Raw genomic sequence first — 19,897 nt, 5'->3', positions numbered from 1 at the left:
GAAGGGGTGAGAGCAGAAGTGCGGGAAATAGAACGGACACGGTCGAGGGCCGTGTCAACCACGGTAGAGGTGAATCCTCGGTTGAGGAAAAAGGAAGACATGTCGGAAGCACTGGTATGGAAGGTGGCATCGTCGGAGCAGATACGGCGGAGATGGAGAAACTGGGAGAATGGATTAGAGTCCTTACAGGAAGCGGGGTGGGAGGAAGTGTAGTCCAGGTAGCTGTGGGAGTCAGTGGGCTTGTAGTGAATGTTGGTCAATAACCTATCCCCAGAGATGGAGATGGAGAAGTCGAGGAAGGGAAGGGAAGAGTCAGAGATGGACCGTGTGAAGGTGAGGGAAGGGTGGAAATTGGAGGCAAAGTGAATGAAATTGTCTAGTTCGGGGCGAGAGCAGGAAACGGCACCAATACAGTCATCAATGTATCGGAAAAAGAGGTGAGGGAGGGGACCTGAGTAGGACTGGAACAAAGATTGTTCCACATAGCCCATGAAAAGGCAGGCATAGCTAGGACCCATGCGGGTATTTATAGCAACACCTTTAATTTGGAGGAAGTGAGTGGAGTCAAAGGAGAAGTTGTTCAATGTGAGAACAAGTTCAGCCAGGCGGAGGAGGGTGGTGGTGGATGGGGACTGGTCAGGCCTCTGTTCAAGGAAGAAGCGGAGCGCCCTCAGGCCATCCGGGTGGGGGATGGAGGTGTAGAGGGATTGTACGTCCATGGTGAAAAGGAAGCGGTTGGGGCCAGGAAACTGGAAACTGTTAAAGTGGCGGAGGGCGTCCGAAGAGTCGGGAATGTAGGTGGGAAGAGGCTGGACAAGGGGAGAAAAGATAGAGTCGAGGTAGGAAGAGATAAGTTCCGTGGGGCAAGAACAGGCTGAAACGATGGGTCTACCAGGGCAGTCCTGTTTGTGGATCTTGGGAAGGAGGTAGAAGCGGGCTGTGTGGGGTTGGGGAACTATGAGGTTGGCGGCTGTGGGGGGAAGGTATCCAGAGGAGATGAGGTCAGTGACAGTCTTGGAAACGGTGGTTTGATGTTCGGTAGTGGGGTCATGGTCCAGGTGGGGGTAGGAGGAGGTGTCGGAGAGTTGGCGTGCAGCTTCCACTAGGTAGAGGTCGGTTCGCCAAACAACAACAGCACCACCCTTGTCAGCAGGTTTAACAACAATGTCAGGGTTGGATCTGAGAGAATGGAGGGCTGCAAGTTCAGAGGGAGGTAGGTTGGAGTGAGTGAGGGGAGCAGAGAAATGGAGACGGCCGATGTCACGACAGCAGTTTGCAATAAAAAGATCCAGAGAGGGTAAGAGACCAGAGGGAGGGGTCCAGGGAGAATGAGAATACTGAAAATGGGAGAAAGGATCAGCCGTGCGGGGGGAAGACTCCTGGCCAAAGAAGTGGGCACGGAGACGAAGGCGGCAGAAAAAGAGCTCAGCATCGTGCCGAGCTCGGAATTCATTGAGATGGGGACATAAGGGGATGAAGCTCAGGCCTTTGCTGAGGACAGGAGTCCCCTGAGTGCATTGCGCTCTCCAACCAGTATTCTGCTCTGAGTACTGGTGAGGGCAATGGTTCCTCTGGGGAGAGCAGCCAGAGACAAGTCTGTGGCACCACGGGTGGTTCAGCTGCACAGGGGGAGGAAGAAGAGAGGGAGAGCAATAGTGACAGGGGATTCGATAGTTAGGGGAGCAGACAGGCGTTTCTGCGGCCATAGACGTGACTCCAGGATGGTATGTTGCCTCCCTGGTGCCAGGGTCAAGGATGTCACTGAGTGGCTGCAGGACCCTCTGAGGCGGGAGGGTGAACAGCCAGAGGTCGTGGTCCACATCGGTACCAACGACCCAGGTAGGAAGAGGGATGAGGTCCTGCAGGCAGAGTTTAGAGAGCTAGGAAAGAGATTAAAAAGCAGGCCCTCAAAGGTAGTAATCTCCGGATTACTCCCAGTGCCACGTGCTAGTGAGTACAGAAACAGGAGGATAGAGCAGATGAATACATGGCTGGAGAGATGGTGTAGGAGGGAGGGCTTTAGATTCCTGAGGCATAGGGACCATTTCTGGGGGAGGTGGGACCTGTACAAGCCGGACGGGTTACATCTCAACAGGACCGGAACCAGTATCCTCGCGGCGGGATTTGCTAGTGCTGTTGGGGAGGGTTTAAACCAGCTTGGCAGAGGGATGGGAACCTGAGAGTGGATTCAGAAGGGAGGGGAGCAAAGCTGGAAATGGAAGACAGTAAATTAGTAAGCAAGTTTGGAAGACAGAGGAAACAAAGGCTAGAAAATAGACAACAAGGGAGTTTGGCAGTGCTAAATGGTGTATACTTCAACGCAAGGAGTCTAGTGAATAAAGCAAATGAGCTGAGGGCACAGATAGACACGTGGGAGTATGATATTATAGCTATTACTGAGACATGGCTGAAAGAAGGGCTGGAATGGCAGCTCAACATTCCTGGTTACAGGATTTTCAGACAAGATAGAGAGGGGGATAAAAAAGGAGGGGGGTCACAATATTGATGAAAGAATCAATTACAGCTGTGAGGAGGAATTGGGGAAAAGCTAATTTTACTAAGCTGAGAGATGATTTAGCCAAAGTGGACTGGAGACAGAGACTTGAAGGTAAATCAGTGTCGGAGCAGTGGGAGGCATTGAAGGAGGAGATAGTGAGGGTTCAGAGCAAGTATGTTCCCTTAAAGAAAAAGGGTGGAACTAACAAATCTAGAGTTCCCTGGATGTCAAGGGGCGTACAGGGAAGGATAACGAAAAAAAATAAAGCTTATGACAGATACTGAGGACTCAATACTGCAGAAAGCCTAGAGGTGTATAGAAAGTGCAAGGGGTGAAATTAAAAAGGAAATTCGGAAAGCAAAGAGCATGAAAAAATATTGGCAAGTAAAATCAAGGAAAACCCAAAGATGTTTTATAAATATATTAAGAGCAAGAGGTTAACTAAAGAAAGAGTAGGGCAGGGCCAGGGACCATAACGGCAATCTGTGTGTGGAGGCGGGAGACGTCGGTAGGGTCCTTAATGAATACTTTGCGTCTGTTTTCACAAGAGAGGGATGATGCAGACATTGCTATCGGGGGACTGCTAATGTGGTACCGTTGTTTAAAAAGGGAGAAAGGGATAGACTGAGTAATTCTGGTCCAATCTTGGTGGTGGGAAAATTATTGGAAAGAATTCTGAAGGACAGGATAAATCTTCATTTAGAAAGACACGGATTAAACAAGGATAGTCAGCACGGATTTGTTAAGGGAAGGTCGTGTCTGACAAACTTGATTGAATTATTTGAGGAGGTAACAAGGAGGGTAGATGAGGGTAGTGCGTTTGATGTAGTTTATATGGATTTTAGCAAGGCTTTTGATAAGAGCCCACATGGCAGACTGGTCATGAAAGTAAAAGCCCATGGGATCCAGGGCAAAGTGGCAAGTTGGATCCACAATTGGCTCGGAGACAGGAAACAGAGGGTAAAGGTCGATGGGTGTTTCTGTGACTGGAAGGTTGTTTCCAGTGGGGTTCCGCAGGGCTCAGTACTTTTTGTGGTATATATTTGGACTTGAATGTATGATTAAGAAGTTTGCAGATGATACAAAAATTGGCCGTGTGGTTGACGATGAAGAAAGCTGCAGACTGCAGGAAGATATCAATGGACTGGTCAGCTGGGCAGAACAGTGGCAAATGGAATTCAATCTGGAGAAGTGTGAGGTAATGCATTTGGGGAGGGCTAACAAGGAAAGGGAATACACATGGGGCCAGTAATTCCGGTCCCAACGCGTGAGTATGGACAGGGTACTCACGCATGGGCCCGTTGGAAGTGCCAGGTTTCAGCATGCACAGCGCATGCGCGGAAAACCGGCATTTCCTCTCCTCTGAACCAAGGGGTTAAGAGGCGGTTCCCTAGCGACGTTTCAGGCAGCGCGGACGCGTTGAACTTTGGTCTTTTTGACAGGTTTGTCCGTGTGTGAAGGCCTCCACTTTTTACGAATGTAAAAAGCAGACGTAAGGACTTCGTTTTATAAGGTAAGTGGTCTAATAATTAAAGTTAGAAATTTTTTTCCACAGGTTATTATTTTTAAAGAATTTACAGTGAGGTAAGTGTATTTTTGGACCCGATTTCTTGAAAATTTTTTTTTGGCAGAAATGTCAATAATTGTTTAAAATAGTTTTTTAAAGTTATGAATAGTTAATTTAATTATTGGAATGTTTTTTTAACTTTTATTTGAAGTTTAAGTAGTGTTTTGGGCGCCCGGAGTTTTCATGAGTTTGACAGGTCTTATGTCTAACTCATGAATGGACTTTTGTAAACTCCCATTGGTTCCCCAGTGCTCACGTGATCCCAGCCGGCTCATCGCACTAAGTACGCCGCTGGATCACGCACGCACAGCGCGCCGGGAGCTGAACCGGGCCACAGACCGGAAATCCACGCAGGCCCAGTCTTCAAATGTCAGCGCGATATGTAAGTGTAGGTCGGGGGCTTGCACCCGCGGGAAGCCCCCGACCCGAATTTCTGGGCCATTAAATGGTAGGATACTGAGTAGTGTAGAGGAACAAAGGAACCTTGGAGTGCACGTCCACAGATCCCTGAAGGTAGCAGGACAGGTAGATAAGGTGGTTAAGAAGGGATACGGAATGCTTGCCTTTATTAGCCGGGGCATAGAATACAAGAGCAGGGGGGTTATGCTTCAACTGTATAAAACACTAGTTAGACCACAGCTAGAGTACTGCGTGCAGTTCTGGTCACCACATTACAGGAAAGATGTGATTGCACTAGAGAGGGTACAGAGGAGATTTACAAGGATGTTGCCTGGGCTGGGGAATTTTAGCTATGAGGAGAGATTGAACAGGCTGGGGTTGCTTTCTTTGGAACAGAGGAGGCTAATTGAGGTGTATAAAATTATGAGGGGCCTCGATAGAGTGGATAGGAAGGATCTATTTCCCTTAGCAGACAGGTCAATAACCAGGGGACATAGATTTAAACTAATTGGTAGAAGTGGTGGGTAAAGTTTTAGAAACAATAATCAAGGAAAAAATTAAAGGGCACTTGGAGAGGTTTAAGCTAATTAAGGAGAGCCAACACGGATTTGTAAAAGGCAGATCATGTTTGACTAAATGAATTTTTTGATGAAGTAACAGGGAGGATTGATGAAGGGAATGCAATGGATGTTGTCTACAGGGATATTTGGAAGGCGTTTGACAAAGTACCACATAGTAGGCTGGTTAACAAAATTGAGGCTCATGGAATAGGTGAGTCAGTGTCAGCTTGGATAAGGAATTGGCTTAAGGACAGAAAACAGCGAGTTGTGGTAAATGGCTGTTTTTCAGACTGGAGGATGGTGGACAGTGGTGTTCCCCAAGGGTCAGTGCTGGGGCCACTGCTTTTTTTGATATATATAAATGATCTGGATATTGGAATACAGAGTAGAATTTCTAAATTTGTAGATGACACCAAACTTGGGGGTGTGGCAAACAGCGATGATGATACCAATCGACTGCAACAGGACATAGAAAGGCTCGCAGAATGGGCAGACAAGAGGCAGATGGAATTTAATACAGAGAAGTGTGAGGTGATGCACTTTGGCAGAAGGAACAGGGCGAGGCAATACACAGTTAATGGCACAGTTTTAAAGAGTGTGCAGGGACAGAGGGACCTGGGAGTTAATGTGCATCGGTCCCTGAAGGTGGCAGGACATATTGAGAGAGTGGTTAGCAAAGCATATGGGATCTTGGGCTTCATAAATAGAGGTATTGAGTACAAAAGTAGAGAAGTTATGCTGAACCTTTATAAAGCGCTGGTTAGGCCACAACTGGAGTATTGCGTCCAGTTCTGGTCACCACACTTTAGGAAGGATGTGAAGGCCCTTGAGAGGGTGCAGAGGAGATTTACCAGAATGGCTCCGGGGATGGGGGATCTTAGCTACAAGGACAGGTTGGAGAAGCTGGATTTGTTTTCATTAGAGCAAAGGAGGTTGAGGGGTGATTTGATAGAGGTGTACAAGATTATGATGGTTTGGATAGGCTAGACGGGGAAAGGCTGGTCCCACTAGTTGATGGTACAAGGACTAGGGGACACAGATTTAAGGTTTTGGGCAAGAGATACAGGGGGGATGAGAGGAAAAACTTTTTTACGCAGCGAGTGGTGAGGACCTGGAACTCGCTGCCGACGGAAGTGGTGGAAGCGGAGACACTTAGGCCTAGAAATTCAGTGGGCTGCGCCACCAGTTAGCGCCCAAAGAGGGCACTCAGTGGCTTTAGCGCCACTGGCCACACCTACCGCGATATTTAGCGGGGCGCTAATGGCGGCGTTAGCCTGTAGCGCTGCGCCGCCACCGATGATGTCATTGGTGTGCGCAGCGCCGCGCTCCCGCCCCGAAGACCATATTTGGTTGCGCCCACCTCTTTAACGCCGGTCGCAAATCGCGGCCGGTTCACAGGGCCTACCTGTGGTGTAGCGGCGCTAGTTAAGGTGGAGGTGCGGGGCGGCCGCTTTTTCGGCGGCCGCCTGCCAGCACCTCCGTCCCCGGTCTCCTACACCCCCCCCCACCGCGGCATTGCCAGCTGTTTCCCGAGAGCCCGGCACTTCTCCTTGGTGCCGGGCTCGTTTGCCGGCACTCGCGAGCGGGGATCGCACTGTTGCAGGCCCCTCCCCCGTAACAGTGGGAGGAAGGCCTGCAGTACCGCAGCGTGCCGTGCCGCAGTGTGTGGCGCTGCGGCCCTTAGCGCGCCGATATTCAGGGTGACCGCCCCAAGCGGGGCGCGGGGAGCCTCGAGTAGCGGCCCGCTTCCGTTTGGGGCGCAGAAACTGAATATCGGGATGGCGCAAGCGGCTCCGCTCGCAGCGGTAATTCCGGCGCCCAGGCGAGCTTGGCGCCCCAAACGGCGCCCAACTGAATTTTTAGCCCTCAATGTTTTCAAGGGGAGACTGGATCGGCACTGGAGGGAAATAAACTTGCAGGGCTACGGGGATAGAGCGAGGAATGGGACTGACTGGATTGCTCTACAGAGAGTCAGCACGGACTCGATGGGCCGAATGGCCTCATTCTGTGCCGTTATGACTCTACGGGGGAAAAATTCGGTTGGTTGCGCCTCCCATTAGCGCCTAAAGAGGCCGAGAAGTGGGGCGCTAACCAACTAGCGCCCGGGCACAGCGAACCCTGCGCCTCTTCCCATATTGAGTGGACATTTAGCGCTGGCGCTAAACCGTAGCGCCCGCTCACCGGCGCACGCAGATCATGACGTCATTTCAGTGTGCAGCGCCTTTGGGGCGCCCCGGACCGGAAATTCAGTGGCGCCCCCCTCCATTCCACCTGGTGCTAACAAGGACATGGCACCTGGAACGTTTCCCAGTCGCTGTCGGGCACGGGAGGCGCTCTTTAAAGGGGACTGTTCTGGATTATTAGTGGCAGCCATTTTTGGACCATAACTCCTTTGAGAGAGAGAGAGAGTTGCTCAGCTACACACGGAGAGCCATTTCTGCAGTGAGCCAGCGCTGGCAGAGGAACTTTATCCTTCTGAACATCACTTTGCAGCTGGTGAGCTTCTCAAACAGCATAACTTTCAGTGCGCACTTACTATGGGGGCTGCATTGGATGGGAACGTCGTGCTTCTCAATCATATTGACAGGGCACAGAGACGCAGGGATAGAATGGCAGGCATGGCCAGACGGAGGAGGGCCTACAGACGTTGCCCCACGAGACCTTACGCTGCCAGGGTTTTCCGCCAACAGTTTTCATATATCAACATGTCGGAGGAGCAGTGTTTCTGAAGGCTGCGCTTCAGTAAGGAGGTGGTCACTGAGCTTTGCCATCTGCTTCAGCCAGATCTGCAGCCTCAACTAAGGTGCAGGACATCTCTGTCGGTGGCTGTGAGGATCACTGTGGCTCTAAACTTCTATGCAAGCGGCTCCTTTCAGGCTGCTACTGGAGACATTGCCAACATCTCACAGTTCGCGGTGCATTGCTGCATCCGTCAAGTGACTAATGCCCTCTTTAAAAGGAGACGGCAGTACATCTCGTTCCCGATGACCCCGGACAAGCAGTGAGAGCGCGCAGAGGGCTTCGCAAGGATAGCGGGCTTCCCCATGGTGCAGGGCGCCATTGACTGCACGCATGTGGCTTTGTGGGCGCCTCTAGAGAATGCGGAGGATTTCCGCAACCGAAAGGGGTTCCATTCTTTGAATGTGCTGCTGGTCTGTGACCACCGACAGCTGATACTCGCTGTCAATGCCCACTTTCCAGGCAGCAGCCACGACGCCTTCATCCTGCGCCAGACTTCTGTGGCAGACCTTTTCGAAGTCCCGGCTCACCCAGGAGGCTGGCTTCTCGGGGACAAGGGCTATCCTCTGTGCCCCTGGCTGATGACCCCGCTCCCCTGCTGAAGAACGTTACAATGAGAGCCATCAAGCGACCAGGAACATCATTGAGCACACAATCGGCGTGCTGAAGCAACAGTTCCACTGTCTGGACCATCCCGGAGGAGCCCTTCAGTACTCACCTGAGCGAGTCTCCCACTTCGTGGTTGTGTGTTGCATGCTGCATAACCTGGCAATCCTCAGGACCCAGCCAATGCCACCAGACACTGAAGCACCAGCAGAGGAGGAGGAGGAGGAGGAGCACCAAGATGGGAGGGAGGCACAAACTGCAAGGGCCGTCCGTCAGAGGCTTATAGCAAATCGCTTCTAGGCCCCTCTCAGGGAATGCTTGCTGCCATTCCAAGAACATGAATGGAACCGTTCTGCTACCCCTAAGCCGGTCAAGGGCAAAATGTGTGCAAAGAGCAGACATGGCCATTGTGAATAAAGAAAGTTGTTTATTTAACAAAATGTGCTTCCTTCCCGCATGACAAAGCAATGGCAACAAAAAGCTAAACAAACAGACTGCCACATAAGTGACTCTCACACCCGGGAGACTGTCCAAAACATAACTAACATTCAGACCAGCATCCTCGGCCTTGAATGAAACAAATAACAGGAATCAGCAGCACCTTCTACTTTTTCCCCCTCGATGGTGATCTGCTTCCCTTTCAGCATTGGCCCCTTCCCGCCCTGCAGCTCCTCCGTAATGGGACCCCAGTGGCTGCAGCAAGGCTGGGGGTGGCCTGCTGACTGTCCGAAACTGCAGATGCCCCTGAGGGGCGACCTGGACGAGCTCTGGGCCTGGAGGGCCCGGCTGCTGACTGCTCCAACTCTGCATGGGCGGAAGCAGTCTGTCCTACAGGTGGTGGCAGCTGCAGTGGAGAAGTGCCAGTGGTGACATCAGGAATGCTGTCATCCTGAGAGCGGACAGCAGCTCCCTGGTCGGCCGACGCACTGGCACTCTGACGGGGCAGCACCGCAGCATGCGCAGCAATCGGCTGGTGCACAGATTGCTGGCCTGCTGTGGTGCGGCAAGGGCCCCGGGGAATCCTGCCCGATCCAGCGAGGGTGGCAGCAGTCAGTGCTCGCGTGGCCTCAATCTGCGTCTGCATGAGACCAGCGAGTGACTGCGTGGCAGCACTCAGCACTTGCGTGGCAGGTGCCATTGCTTCGGTGAAGCCCTGGACAATCCTTGCCTGTGCTGTGCCGAAGTCCTGCACACTCCTTGCCTGTGCTGCGCTGAAGTCTTGGACACTCCTTGCCAGTGTCTCAATGGATTCGGGCATCCTTGCCACTGCAGCCATGAGCTCAGTGTGCCTCAGCCCAGCCTGGGCGCTCATTTCTGCGAGGGCACGTACCTCTTCTGCGTTCTGTGCAGCAGCACTCGCGGCCCGACTCGCCCTCCGGGGAGACGGCCCCCGAGCTTCCCTACCCCCCTCGCATTGCTGCAGGCCGCTGGGTCCTGGAGCTGGATCCTCCTCAGAGCATTCCCCCCCGCTCCCCTCCAGGGAAGGAGTCTCCCCAGTTTGGACATGGGCTGGCTCGCCTGAGGGTGGTAGGGATGGTCCGGCTTCCTCCTCCTTGTCGCCTCCGGAGTCAGTCGCAGTGGCAGCTTGAGGGCCCGCCTCCCGAGCTGGTGATGCAGCATCTGAAAGCAGGGAGGTTCAAGAGTGGCTTTAGCGAAAGGACAGGGTGGCAGCAAGGGATGCATGAGTGCTGCAATGCTCTGAATTGGGTCGAGAGTGAAAAAGCATGCTGGTGTGGGGAACAAGTGGAAGGAGAGAGGTCAAAAAGGTGATGACCTTACCATCGCTGTCCACAATGGGGTCGGCATCTCCAGAGGCGACGGGGCCACTCATCCGGCTTGCGACGATCTGGTGGACTCGCTCCTCCAGGTCTGTAAGGGTCTGCAGGTGAGGCCGGCCTCCTCCGGTCCGAAGCTGTTGCCTGCGGTTACTCGCCAGCTTGGCCTGCAAGAGAAAGGACGGGGTGTGATGAAACATGCTGCCCTGATCTGGCATCACATGCCTCCCATGGTCGAACAGCCCTTACATTATGCTGCCCTGATCTGGCATCACATGCCTCCCATGGTCGAACAGCCCTTACATTATGGTGCCCTGATCTGGCATCACATGCCTCCCATGGTCGAACAGCCCTTACATTATGCTGCCCTGATCTGGCATCACATGCCTCCCATGGTCGAACAGCCCTTACATTATGCTGCCCTGATCTGGCATCACATGCCTCCCATGGTCGAACAGCCCTTACATTATGCTGCCCTGATCTGGCATCACATGCCTCCCATGGTCGAACAGCCCTTACATTATGCTGCCCTGATCTGGCATCACATGCCTCCCATGGTCGAACAGCCCTTACATTATGCTGCCCTGATCTGGCATCACATGCCTCCCATGGTCGAATAGCCCTTACATTATGCACTGAGCAGAATGTGCGTGTGTGTTTCCAGAAAGGGCCATGGGTGCTGGATGACAGCTGACCACTGGGGCTTCGCGCACCCTCTGGCCATAAAGTGAGGTGCAAGTGGAGGGATGAAGATGATTCTGAAAAAGGCACTCACCCTGACGGCCCGAGTGAGGTCGTTGAACTTCCTGCATTGCACAGGAGTCCTGGGAACCATGCTGCTGGAGGTGACTGTGGGAAACCTCCCTCCAAGCTCTGCGGTATTCGGTGTGTTGAGGCCTCCTGCCATTCTCCGGGTACAGCACAGATCGCCGGCGCTCCACTGTGTCAACCAGAGCATCCAATGCCCCCTCGCTGAAGCGCTGCGCCCTCTCCCTGGCCCTCTCCATGTGGTTGAAGTTTTGCCCGCCACAGGTAGGTTGCCGCCAAGTTTGAGGCCTACAAGGTGCAGAGTGTGGCTGCAGATGATAATCGATCCGCCCCTTTAAGAGCTGGCTGGCGCCAGCGTGTCTGGGTGAAATCGATAATTGACAGCACCTGCGCTGTGCCCGCCCGCGGAGAAATTGCGTCGTGCCGCCGGGTTAGTGCCTTAAGACCATCGTGCAGCGCATGATTTAGCGCCGCAATCACCTTCAGGGGCGCTGCAACCCAATCTCGCTGGAGGTGGCGATAAATTGCGCCTGGCGCTAAACTTTGCGCACCGCCAATACTAGCGCCCCAGACGGGGCGATACCGAATTTCTCCCCCTACGACTCTATGACTCAATGACTATGACTATGATTAGAGGGGAGTTGAGAGAATGTTTTTCACCCAGAGGGTGGTGGGGGTCTGGAACTCACTGCCTGAAAGGGTGGGAGAGGCAGAGACCCTCATCACATTTAAAAAGTACTTGGATATGCACTTGAAGTGTAATAATCTACAAATCTACGGACAAAGTGCTGGAAAGTGCTCTTTGTCGGCCGGCAGGGGCACAATGAGCCAAATGGCCACCTGCTGTGATGTAAATTTCTCTGATTCACTGACAGTGCAGCGCTCCCTCAGTACTGCCCCTCCGACAGTGCAGCGCTCCCTCAGTACTGCCCCCCAGACAGTGCAGTGCTCCCTCAGTGCTGCCCCTCTGACATTGCAGCGCTCCCTCAGTACTGCCCCTCCGACAGTGCAGCGCTCCCTCAGTATTAACACTCCGACAGTGCAGGATACCCTCAGTACTGCCACTCCGACAGTGCAGCGCTCCCTCAGTATTGACACTCCGACAGTGCAGGACACCCTCAGTACTGCCACAACGACAGTGCAGTGCTCACTCAGTACTGCCCCTATGACAGTGTAGCGTTCCCTCAGTACTGCCCCTATGTCAGTGCAGCACTCCCTCAGTACTGACACTCCAATAGTGCAGGACACCCTCAGTGCTGCCACAGCGACAGTGCAGCGCTCCCTCATTACTGCCCCTCCGTCAGTGCAGCGCTCCCTCAATACTGCCCCTCCGACAGGGCAGGGCTCCCTCAGTACTGCCCCTCCGACAGTGAAGGGCTCCCTCAGTACTGCCCCTCTGACAGTGCCGCGCTCCCTCAGTACTGCCCCGCCGACAGTGCAGCGCACCCTCAGTACTGCCCCTCCGACAGTGCAGCGCTCCCTCAGTACTGACCCTCCGACATTGCAAGGCTCCCTCAGTACTGCCCCGCCGACAGTGCAGCGCTCCCTCAGTACTGCCCCTCCGACAGTGCGGCACTCCCTCAGTACTGCCCCTCTGACAGTGCAGCGCTCCCTCAGTACTGACCCTCGGACAGTGCAGCGCTCCATCAGTACTGACCCTCCGACATTGCAACGCTCCCTCAGTACTGCCCCTCTGAAAGTGCAGCACTCCCTCAGTACTGCTCCTCCGACAGTGCAGCGCTCCCTCAGTACTGCTCCTCCAACCGTGCAGCACAGCCTCAGTACTGCCCCTCCGACATTGCAACGCTCCCTCAGTACAGCCCCTTCGACAGTGCAGCACTCCCTCAGTACTGCCCCTCCGACAGTGCAGCGCTCCATCAGTACTGACCCTCTGACATTGCAACGCTCCCTCAGTACTGCCCATCTGAAAATGCAGCGCTCCTTCAGTACTGCCACTCCGACAGTGCAGCACTGCCTCAGTACTGCCCGTCCGACAGTGCAGCGCTCCCTCAGTAGTGCCCCACGACAGTGCAGCGCTCCCTCAGTACTGCCCCTCCGACTGTGCGGCGCTCCCTCAGTACTGCCCCTCTGACAGTGCAGCGCTCCCTCAGTACTGACCCTCCGAGAGTGCAGCGCTCCCTCAGTACTGCCCCTCTGACAGTGCAGTGCTCCCTCAGTACTGACCCTCCGACAGTGCAGAGCTCCCTCAGTACTGCCCCTCCGACAGTGCAGCGCTCCCTCAGTACTGACCCTCCGAGAGTGCAGCGCTCCCTCAGTACTGACTCTCCGACAGTGCAGCGCTCCCTCAGTACTGCCCCACGACAGTGCAGCACTCCCTCAATACTGCCCCTCCGACAGTGCGGCGCTCCCTCAGTACTGCCCCTCTGACAGTGCGGTGCTCCCTCAGTACTGCCCCACGATAGTGCAGCGCTCCCTCAGTACTGCCCCTCCGACAGTGCGGCGCTCCCTCAGTACTGCCCCACGACAGTGCAGCGCTCCCTCAGTACTGCCCCTCCGACAGTGCGGCGCTCCCTCAGTACTGCCCCTCCGACAGTGCGGCGCTCCCTCAGTACTGCCCCTCCGACAGTGCAGCGCTCCCTCAGTACTGACCCTCCGACAGTGCAGCGCTCCCTCAGTACTGCCCCTCCGACAGTGCAGCGCTCCCTCAGTACTGCCCTTCCGACAGTGCGGCGCTCCCTCAGTACTGCCCCTCTGACAGTGCAGCACTCCCTCAGTACTGCCCCTCCGGCAGTGCTGCGCTCCCTCAGTACTGACCCTCCGACAGTGCAGCGCTCCCTCAGTACTGCCCCTCCGACAGTGCAGCGCTCCCTCAGTACTGCCCCTCCGACAGTGCGGCGCTCCCTCAGTACTGCCCCTCCGACAGTGCAGCGCTCCCTCAGTACTGACCCTCCGACAGTGCAGCGCTCTCTCAGTACTGCCCCTCCGACAGTGCAGCACTCCCTCAGTACTGACCCTCCGACAGTGCAGCACTCCCTCAGTTCTGCCCCTCTGACAGTGCAGCACTCCCTCAGTGCTGCCCCTCCGACAGTGCAACGCTCCCTCAGTACTGCCCCTCCGACAGTGCAGCGCTCCCTCAGTACTGACCCTCCGACAGTGCAGCACTCCCTCAGTACTGCCCCTCCGACAGTGCAGCGCTCCCTCAGTACTGCCCCTCCGACAGTGCAGCACTCCCTCAGTACTGACCCTCTGACAGTGCAGCGCTCCCTCAGTGCTGCCCCTCCGACAGTGCAGCGCTCCCTCAGTACTGACCCTCCGACAGTGCAGCGCTCCCTCAGTACTGACCCTCGGACAGTGCAGCGCTCCATCAGTACTGACCCTCCGACATTGCAACGCTCCCTCAGTACTGCCCCTCTGAAAGTGCAGCACTCCCTCAGTACTGCTCCTCCGACAGTGCAGCGCTCCCTCAGTACTGCTCCTCCGACCGTGCAGCACAGCCTCAGTACTGCCCCTCCGACATTGCAACGCTCCCTCAGTACAGCCCCTTCGACAGTGCAGCACTCCCTCAGTACTGCCCCTCCGACAGTGCAGCGCTCCATCAGTACTGACCCTCTGACATTGCAACGCTCCCTCAGTACTGCCCATCTGAAAATGCAGCGCTCCTTCAGTACTGCCACTCCGACAGTGCAGCACTGCCTCAGTACTGCCCGTCCGACAGTGCAGCGCTCCCTCAGTAGTGCCCCACGACAGTGCAGCGCTCCCTCAGTACTGCCCCTCCGACTGTGCGGCGCTCCCTCAGTACTGCCCCTCTGACAGTGCAGCGCTCCCTCAGTACTGACCCTCCGAGAGTGCAGCGCTCCCTCAGTACTGCCCCTCTGACAGTGCAGTGCTCCCTCAGTACTGACCCTCCGACAGTGCAGAGCTCCCTCAGTACTGCCCCTCCGACAGTGCAGCGCTCCCTCAGTACTGACCCTCCGAGAGTGCAGCGCTCCCTCAGTACTGACTCTCCGACAGTGCAGCGCTCCCTCAGTACTGCCCCACGACAGTGCAGCACTCCCTCAATACTGCCCCTCCGACAGTGCGGCGCTCCCTCAGTACTGCCCCTCTGACAGTGCGGTGCTCCCTCAGTACTGCCCCACGATAGTGCAGCGCTCCCTCAGTACTGCCCCTCCGACAGTGCGGCGCTCCCTCAGTACTGCCCCACGACAGTGCAGCGCTCCCTCAGTACTGCCCCTCCGACAGTGCGGCGCTCCCTCAGTACTGCCCCTCCGACAGTGCGGCGCTCCCTCAGTACTGCCCCTCCGACAGTGCAGCGCTCCCTCAGTACTGACCCTCCGACAGTGCAGCGCTCCCTCAGTACTGCCCCTCCGACAGTGCAGCGCTCCCTCAGTACTGCCCCTCCGACAGTGCGGCGCTCCCTCAGTACTGCCCCTCTGACAGTGCAGCACTCCCTCAGTACTGCCCCTCCGGCAGTGCTGCGCTCCCTCAGTACTGACCCTCCGACAGTGCAGCGCTCCCTCAGTACTGCCCCTCCGACAGTGCAGCGCTCCCTCAGTACTGCCCCTCCGACAGTGCGGCGCTCCCTCAGTACTGCCCCTCCGACAGTGCAGCGCTCCCTCAGTACTGACCCTCCGACAGTGCAGCGCTCTCTCAGTACTGCCCCTCCGACAGTGCAGCACTCCCTCAGTACTGACCCTCCGACAGTGCAGCACTCCCTCAGTTCTGCCCCTCTGACAGTGCAGCACTCCCTCAGTGCTGCCCCTCCGACAGTGCAACGCTCCCTCAGTACTGCCCCTCCGACAGTGCAGCGCTCCCTCAGTACTGACCCTCCGACAGTGCAGCACTCCCTCAGTACTGCCCCTCCGACAGTGCAGCGCTCCCTCAGTACTGCCCCTCCGACAGTGCAGCACTCCCTCAGTACTGACCCTCTGACAGTGCAGCGCTCCCTCAGTACTGCCCCTCCGACAGTGCAGCGCTCCCTCAGTACTGACCCTCCGACAGTGCAGCGCTCCCTCAGTACTGCCCCTCCGACAGTGCAGCGCTCCCTCAGTACTGCCCCTCGAACAGTGCAGCACTCCCTCAGTACTGACCCTCCGACAGTGCAGCACTCCCTCAGTACTGACCCTCCGACAGTGCAGCGCTCCCTCAGTACTGCCCCTCCGACAGTGCAGCGCTCCCTCAGTACTGCCCCTCCTACAGTGCAGCACTCCCTCAGTACTGACCCTCCGACAGTGCAGCACTCCCTCAGTACTGACCCTCCGACAGTGTAGCACTCCCTCAGTACTGCCCCTCCGACAGTGCAGCGCTCCCTCAGTACTGCCCCTCCGACAGTGCAGCGCTCCCTCAGTACTGCCCCTCCGACAGTGCAGCGCTCCCTCAGTACTGCCCCTCCGACAGTGCAGCGCTCCCTCAGTACTGCCCCTCCGACAGTGCAGAGCTCCCTCAGTACTGTCCCTCCGACAGTGCAACGCTCCCTCAGTACTGCCCCTCCGACAGTGCAGAGCTCCCTCAGTACTGCCCCTCCGACAGTGCAGCGCTCCCTCAGTACTGCCCCTCCGACAGTGCAGAGCTCCCTCAGTACTGACCCTCCGACAGTGCAGAGCTCCCTCAGTACTGCCCCTCCGACAGTGCAGAGCTCCCTAGGTGAACCGGGACAGGTTTGTTGAAAATTTGCTTGAGTACCTCAGGCAGATCCATTTTCAGGCTGCCAGTAACATGGGGAAGCAACATTGCAGAAATCGTTCATTTCTGGAGCCACAGAGGCACCACGAGTGGAATGTCGGAGATCAAGTAATGGTTAGAAACTTCGCCAGGGTGGGGACCTTTGAACCGTTATACATGGGACCGTACAGTATCGTGGATGTTAAGTATGTGTATTGTATTGAACAATTAACACAAAGACTTAAACGTATAACTCAAACAGGTCTTTACTGGTTGGAGGTAGGGACTATACATAGGTCTTTACTTCATGCCCACAGGCGGGAACTGAGGGGGATCAGTACCCACAGTACTATTTATACCCCTATGGCCAGGAGTGGTACTGCGTATCACTACGCCCAACAAGTAGTGCAGTCCTGTCCATAGGTTCAAAGTAGCACACATATTACATACACAACATTCCTCCCTTCCTAGCTTTACAGTCATCTCCCCATTTAACATAACGTAATAACATATATACATATATAACTTCATGTCAAAACAGATCACAGATTCAGTCTCTGCGGAAAACAGTTCACAGATTCAATCTCTGTGGTGGAGTCAGTTCACGTTGCTGGAGTGACTCATTCAATAGTCCTTCCATGGATTTAACAGTTTGAACTTCCGAACTGAATTGGCTCCGTTCGGAGGGACCACGTGTGTGATCTGGTAGAGGTAATAATGGTTCAGATGGGTCATCTTCTGTTTCGACTTTCCCTTTTCTGCTTCTTGGAGACTCTCTGGGCTCCACTGTCAGCTGCCAGCTGCATGCGCAGTTCCTCCTTCTCTCCCTCCTTTTTCCGTAGTAGAGCCACCTTCTCCCGATGTTCCGTCGACTTTCGGTGCTCCTCCATGATTTCTGTATGGTGGGAGTCGAAGTTACAAGTTGGGCAGGACAGGACATAGTAATATTCGGTGTCGTCCTGATCTAGGCCAGCGAGAGGGTCTTCTATTTCCTCCATACCCAGCTGGGCGTTAGCCAGCTTTTGTTCCAAGTCCAGACATCTTTCCTGAAGAGACTTCTTCATGCGTACCTCTTCATCCAGCTTTTTCTGGGCTTTCAGCAAGTCGTTTACTAATGACCTCATTTGAGATTTTACTACTTCAACTTCTTTTGGAGATTGATTGATCGGACTATTCAATCCCTCTACCGGAGCAGCTGTTTCAGCGGTCTGTTGTTCTACGTTGACGTGAGTCAGCGTACTTTTGGCATCCAAGGGCTGCTCTGTTGCAGTCATCTCAGTCTGTGTTGCCACCTCAGCTCTTCCAATAACCTTTGAGAGCTCCGAACCCCTTTCGTTTGAATATTGAAGTTCGTGTTCAAGTTTTTCCCATTTCAGAGTCCTGTCCTTCAGCATATGCAGGAGTTGGCTGACCGTTAACTCCTCTGACATCAGACGTTTTGTGTGCTCCTGCTCCATTTTCTCCATCAGCTGCTTCTGTTGTCTTTCCAGATTCTCCAACTCTATATCAAAGAACTCTTTCGTTGCATTCAACTCTTGCTCACAACGGCGAAGCATTTGTTCTAATTGCTGTTGTAGTTTGAAATGGAGTTGAGTTCGAGCCCGGTGTCCCTCAGAAATGGGCACATCAGTAGACTTGCCAGACTCAGAATCCACAGTTAAACTATGTTGTTGTTGCTCAGTGGAATTCTGTGCTGAAACTTTGTCTTTTGCACCTGAGTTGGGCTTACCATCATCCGTTCCAGAGTCTGGGCCGACTATCTTCACCGAGTTCTCACTCGTTATTGTTTGTAGGAAATGCCAGTCCATATTCATTTTCCTAATCCACTCCCGTCCTAGTAGTGGAGAACCTCCTTCAGATATCACATATAAGTCCATTATTTGACTGTCTTCGCCCTTGTGGACCACTGCAACCTCTATTTTCCCGATGGGGTACACTCTTTGCCCCGTGTATGTTTTCAATATAATCCCCGTATCCTGTAGGGGAATATGTTGGAATAACTTTCCGTAATCTTTCTTATTTATGACCGTCAATGCCGATCCAGTGTCCAATTCCAGTTTTACTTGGACTCCTTCTATCTGAAGAGTGACCCAAATTGTCTGGAGGTCTGCACCCTTACCAGCGTTGAGTACTCTTAAGCTAGCCAGTTCATTACAGCTTAAGCTAGCCAGTTCATTACTGCTAGCGTCTGAATCGGACTCCTGTTCGGTCACCTTGTGTACCTTTGCGTATTTTCCTTGCGGTGACTTCTTGTTGCTGGTCTTCTTCCCTGACCTGCATACTCTAGCTATATGTCCAAGCCTACCACAAGTTCTACATTCTTGGTTTTTAAACCAACACTGGTTCTGATCATGCGTTGTCTTTCCACAACGATAACATTTGCCAGAACTCACACCCAATTTGTGTGCACTGAGCTCCGGTGACCGTAGCTGCATTACTGCCGTGCCTCTCGCTGCGGCTTCGTGTGCTGCTGCCATAGTGACCGCCTTCTCAAGCGTCAGCTCATTCTCCTCGAGCAGTCGCTTTTGTGTATCCTGTTTAAATAAACCACACACAAATTTGTCTCGTAGTGCATCTGTCAGTCCCGTTCCAAACTGGCAATATTTCGCTAATTTACGCAATTCCAGCAAATATTCAGCATTGCTTTCATGCTGTAGCTGCCTTCTGTCATAAAATTTAAATCGTTCCGCTAGCATCAGCGGCGTGGGGTTTAGATGATCTTTCAGGACAGTAACAATCTCATCGAACGTCTTATCCGCCGGTTCATCTGGTGATAACAGGTGTTTCAATTACCCGTATGTCTTCGCACCCATTAAATTTAATAATGTTAGAGCTTTATCTTGGTCACGAATTTTATTGGCCTTACAATAATTTTTTACTCTTTCAACATATATGGCCCAATCTTCGAGGTCACTATCAAAGGTGCTAATATTCCCGTGTTTAGGCATTGTAGATTTGCAATTTCTCAGATTTTTTTTTTTTTTACTGCTATCCAAGATGGCGGCTTCCCGCTCTTGCCGTCGTCCTCCGCCCACAAAATGGCGGTTTTCCCGCTTCTGCCTTCTTCCCCAGCGGTTTTCCCGTGAAAAATGGCGGCTTTCCCGCGCTTCTCGCTCTCCCCGCCCACTTCAATGGCGGTTTTCCCGCGCTTCTCGTCGCTGACTTTCAGCCCGACTGCGGCTCTTATCTCCTGTGCGATCGCTGGTGCGCCGCCCGCCCGAAACGGTTCTCAGCCCTTATCACCGGTGCGATCGCTGGCCCGCTAAGCGCCTCCCGCTTGAAGCGGCTCCCGGCCTCTGGCTCACCCGCTCGGCGGCTCTTGCTCGCTCCCTCCCGGGCTCTGGCTTACCTGCTCGCGCCCTCCCAG

General features: G+C 54.3%; 1 pseudogene; it reads right to left on the bottom strand.

Annotated features, from left to right (window-relative positions):
- Window positions 1-670: 670 nt before the first annotated feature.
- LOC147113193 (uncharacterized) overlaps window positions 671-19,897 on the bottom strand; it is a 34,936-nt pseudogene continuing 15,709 nt past the window's right edge.

Source organism: Somniosus microcephalus, chromosome 9 (genome assembly GCF_052327205.1).
Source record: "Somniosus microcephalus isolate GS21.2 chromosome 9, FLI_Smic_1.0, whole genome shotgun sequence".
Lineage (NCBI taxonomy): Eukaryota > Metazoa > Chordata > Chondrichthyes > Squaliformes > Somniosidae > Somniosus > Somniosus microcephalus.
This window is presented reverse-complemented; position numbering and strand designations above follow the sequence as displayed.